Consider the following 5,319-nt stretch of genomic DNA (forward strand, 5'->3'; position numbering starts at 1 on the left):
AAAACAATCATACTAATAAATGCAAACATACACGTGTGGAAAAGTTAAAACACAATTCAACTAACCTTGAACCTTTGCGCACATAGATGGGCCCCTGCTTTGTACTTCATTTCCCCACCTCATCAACAAAGTCGTATCCTCTTCCAGGCACAAAACCCTAGCCTCTAATTCCACAAATTGCTTCTTCTAAGCCTCAATCTTAGCTTCGGTTCTCGCCTTCATGCACTCAAAATCCTTCATCTTATTCTTCAGATAAGTAAAAGCCTCCTTCTCACCTTCACGAAAACTCCTCGAAGGCCCCAATAACCTTTCGCATTCCTCTTTCCTCATCTTTTCCCTATCACTCGTTACTCTGTTATCCTCTCATAAACGAATGATCGTCTCTTTAGCATCTTCATACTTTTTCTTCAAGTCTTCCAATTGATCTTCAAGCAAGCTTTTACTGAGTGCCAACTCTCCATTCTGATCTCCATTCATGAGCGATCTTCTAGTGAAGATCACACTTATATAGGAGCATTGATCAAGCATTGGAGCTTAGAAAATGCTTGCTTGAAGATCAATTGGAAAACTTGAAGAAAAAGTACAAAGATGCTAACGAGATGATCATTCGTTTATGAGAGGATAACAGAGTAATGAGCGATAGGGAAAAGAGGTGGAAGAAAGGATGCGAGAGTTTATTGGGGCCTTCGAGGAGTTCTCATGAAGGTGAAAAGGAGGATGTTGCTTATCTAAAGAATAAGATGAAGGATTTGGAGTGCACAAAGGTGTGAGCCAAGGCTGAGATTGAGGCTTGGGAGAAGCGGTTTATGGAATTAAAGGCTAGGGTTTTGTGCCTGAAAGAGGATACAACTTTGTTGATGAGGTGAGGAAATGAAGTACAAAACAAGGGCCCATATGTGTGCGCAAAGGTTCAAGGTTAGCTGAATTGTGTTTTAACTTTTATCTTGGTAATATTTTTTTAAAGTTTCCCTATGTTGCTTTGTTCTCGCTAGTTCCCCAATCCAATATTGCATATATTGAATTTGACCCATTTACGTTTTGACATGAACTATATTGGACCATACTAAATCGCTTAAATATCCTAGATTGCATATTTTTTTCTAGAACACCAACTACATGGTTGATATAGTGACTTGTGTATTGCATGCTGATAGTTGAGGTAATAGAAGTGTATGCTAATTGAACTGAATGTCACTTGCATGGCTGATGCAGTGACTTATGTATTGCATGTTGGTAGATATTTTTAGGTTCTCGTATGCTTAATCTGAATTACTTGTTGTAAATAACCAGGTTTTTGGAGCATGTCTTTATGAGAAATGTTCTATTTATAGATGACATGTTGCCGAAATTTCATTAGAATTTTTTCAAAATAATCAAAAGTTCATAAACAATGCGCTAAAATGAGTATATGTTATACTGCATGGTAAAATATTCTTGAAAGTGATGTTTGTATTTCAATCAGGTCCTGAATTGTCTAATATGGATAGTTTTCATTGAGTTCATTTAACAATTTAGCATCATAAATTTATTATATGAACCTATAAGATTTTTTTTTTTAACATATAAGGCCTTTGTGTAAAGATTCCACATCGGGTGTGCAGTATAGACATCTTGGCCATATAAGGATAATTTGAGTTCCAAATAAATGAGATGTCTTTTAGAACACCTAATTACACAAAACATCAAATTAAGCATATGTGAATATGAAAAGGATTAATGAAAGCACCTCAAGAGCAGGGCCATAAATTATTACTAGGAAAGGTAATTACGATGTACAACTACTAATGGAGTTAGTTATATGAATCATTTTCTGTCAAGTTTGATGATCATTTACCTTTTCCTCATTTAGCTCACGAACTATTAGTGACGGTTTGTAAAACCTCATTCCAATTTTTTTCTAGGTCTACTTCTACCCTTCAATCGTTAAACGGTCAACAATACTCTCACTTTGTAAAACCATAGAATCCGCGCTAAGGGGGGTTGGGGTTTCCCGAATCTCCTGCCTCCCCCCCTTATTTCCCTCAATACTCTTATCCTCCTCCCTCCTTTCTTTGCATGTGCGCATGGGTGGGTTGCTCGTGAAAACGACTACATTTTTAGCAAGGTCATTAGGAGGCTATCTTTGTAGCAGTGGAAAGATGAAAACAATTCTTGATATTATCTAGGAAACAAAATTGGATATATATATATATATATATATATATATATATATATATATCAAGTGATATATTGGCAAACCTTGCCAGTGTGGTTGACACCACTGATTAGAATTTGGAAGAGTTGACGATAAAATAGAACAAGCAACCCATGTCATTTTAAGTAAAATGCTTAAAGAGAAAGACCGTCACTAGTAGTCTGAAATTATCTGCTAGATTCACATTTATAAGTCGACTCAAAATCCCCTAAAGGGGTGGATTATTAGTGACGATTTTTTAAAATCGTCCCTAATAATGCAAGTTAACGAAAGAACATTCTTTGTTTGATTGGTTGAGTTTATATGACGAGCTATAGTCTTTTGTTAGGTGTTTGGGTGCTTGTGAGCTAGTTAGAATCCCAGTGTATGTAGCGAAGTATTTGATCAAGCAAGAATGCACAAGGAAGGTTGCGATTCCTCTGCATCAAGGAATCCTAACAAGCATAGTAAAGGACCTTCCAAGATGAAGGTAGAGATGGTAAATGAATGGAGCAACAAGTAGGAAGATTTGCCTTCGGATAAGGAATTTCAACTTAGTGATGCAAGTGAAACTAATGTGAAATCAAAAGTGGCCAATGGTTCCACCCGAAAAGGTTGAAATTAGTTGTCATGACCCAATCGCATGAAGGAGTACTCTAAGACCATCACCATGGTGTAACAACAAGCTGTCTTGAGAAGCAGCAGCATCGAGAAGCACTGGCCGATAAAGGAAGAAACCATAATACAAAATATTACTTACCTATGAAATCCTTCATAGGGCCTAGTTTGAAACTTTGATCCTTCTCCAGGCTTTGATCATCATATTCTAATTTCAAATGATGATGATCAAACGGTGGGTATTTCCTCTCGTAGGAAGTTGAGTCATAGACCATAATATGGAACACCATGTATTTCCTTCCCGGTGCTGCTGCTTCTCAAGACAGCTTGTCATTACACCATGGTGACGGTCTTAGAGTACTCCTTTATGCGATTGGGTCATGACAACTGTTTCACCCTTTTCGGGTGGAACCATTGGGGCCACTTTTGATTTCACATTAGTTTCACTTGCACCACTGGGTTGAACCTTCGTATCCAGAGGGAAATTTTCCTACTCGTTGCTCCATTCATTTACCGTCTCTACCTTCATCTTGGAAGGTCTTTCACTACGCTTGTTCGAATTCCTTGATGCAAAGGAATCGCAACCTTCCCAGTGCATTCTTGCTTGATTAGATACTTCGCTACACACACATGGAATCCAACTAGCTCACAAGCACCCAAATACCTAACAAAGGATCGTAACTCGTCGTCTAAACTCAACCAATCAAACACATATTGTTCTTTCATTAACGTGCATTATTAGGGATGGTTTTAAAAAATCGTCACTAATAATCAACTATATTTGTGACGGTTTGTAAGACCAATACTAATAATCCAACCCTTTGGGGGATCTTGAGTTGACTTATAAAGGTGAAGCTAACAAATAATTTTAGACTTCTAGTGACGACCTTTCTCTTAAGCATTCTACTAAAAACAATATGGGTTGCTCATTCTATTTTATCATCAACTTGTTCAGATTCTCATATGTGGTGTCAACCACACTAGTGAGGATAGCCAATATATCACCTGATATATATGCAGTTTCACTTTGTGGATAAAATTAGGAATTGTTTTCATCTGACCACTGCTATGAAGATAGTCTCATAATGACCGTACTAAAAAGTCCTTTTAATGAGCAACCCACCCATGCGTGCAGGCAATGAAAGGAGAGAGGAGGTACAGGGTGCCCAAAACATGTACTTTGATTAATTTCTTTTGTGAATGTTTTTATCTTTTTAGCACATTTTGTGAATAGAAAATAATGGATGTTCTTTTTTGTATAGTCTTGTAAAGGGGGGTTATTGGTCAAAATGAAACTAAAAATTAACTCCTTATTGTTCTATATGGTATTAGGTTGACTTCTTTTTTCGGTTTATAAACTAATGTACTTTACTCTATTAAAAAATGGACATATTTTGTTTAGACACAATTTAACAATGGAGAATTGGCCTACCACCTTACTAGTGTTAGGTTTAGATTCAAAAGAAGGCGGTGATTCTAGTGTTGGAAGTGTTGCCTACCATGAGGATATTTATTGTTCAAATTTCAAGAACAAGTCAATTTTGTCTCAGTCTATAGAGCAAGATTTAGATACAAGAGACGAAACTTCACTTATGAATAGAATCACTGGCTATGACCATTTTGTATTAATTAACAATTTGGAGAAAGACTTGTTCCCAAGAATAGTTGTTAAATTCATACAGAAGCAGACTACCATATCAACACAAGTCTGCATTTTCCCAAGCTTGTCTTTAGAGATATACACGAGGGGAATCATTGTGTTGGATTCTAAAGAGAACCTAGAGAAATTATGGGAATTTTTGGAGAATCCAAATGACATTATAACATCTTCAATAGGAAGGTATCAATTTAATGCATTATTATCGTTAATTGCATAGTGTTCGCTTTTTCCTCTATTTCTATATCAAATTATATTGGATTTGGAGTAATTGCTTTCATTATAACTTATATTTCCCTTGTTAGTTAGCTTTCATTGTTTTGTTCATTTTCTGCAGGCCGTGAGTGATAATTGAAAATATACCAAAGCATGGATGGTTTAAACCATTAATCGGGAACCTAAAACTGAAGTCCCTTACAAGTTCTTTCATTTTTATTTTTATTAATTTTTGAGGAAATATCATTAACTATAAAAGTGAGATTTTGTGTTATTATTGGAGCTCTGTTGTCAAATTGCATAATTGATTTTATGATTCTCATATTGTAGCAGGAATTACAGAGCACAAATTCTATAATTGGCGAAGAATTAAAGTTCTATCACTCAGGAACTGCAGAATACAAGATAGCTAAGGAGCTAAACGATTTATTCATGGAGTTTGCAAATCATCAGAAGCGACTGCACAAGAGGCTTGCATTGGAAGAGAGAAAAATACTGCACACGTTTGCTCCATAAGTTCTTGCAAAGTTCAGACATGTTTTTGGATGGCCACTCAACTAAGTAGGTGAAAATTTGTGTCTCATTTTTTCAAACTGAGTGAATGATTACATTTATTTGATGGATGACTTATATTTTGTATGAACTATTATTTGAT

Source organism: Malania oleifera, chromosome 2, assembly GCF_029873635.1.
Source record: "Malania oleifera isolate guangnan ecotype guangnan chromosome 2, ASM2987363v1, whole genome shotgun sequence".
In the NCBI taxonomy this organism is placed as follows: domain Eukaryota; kingdom Viridiplantae; phylum Streptophyta; class Magnoliopsida; order Santalales; family Ximeniaceae; genus Malania; species Malania oleifera.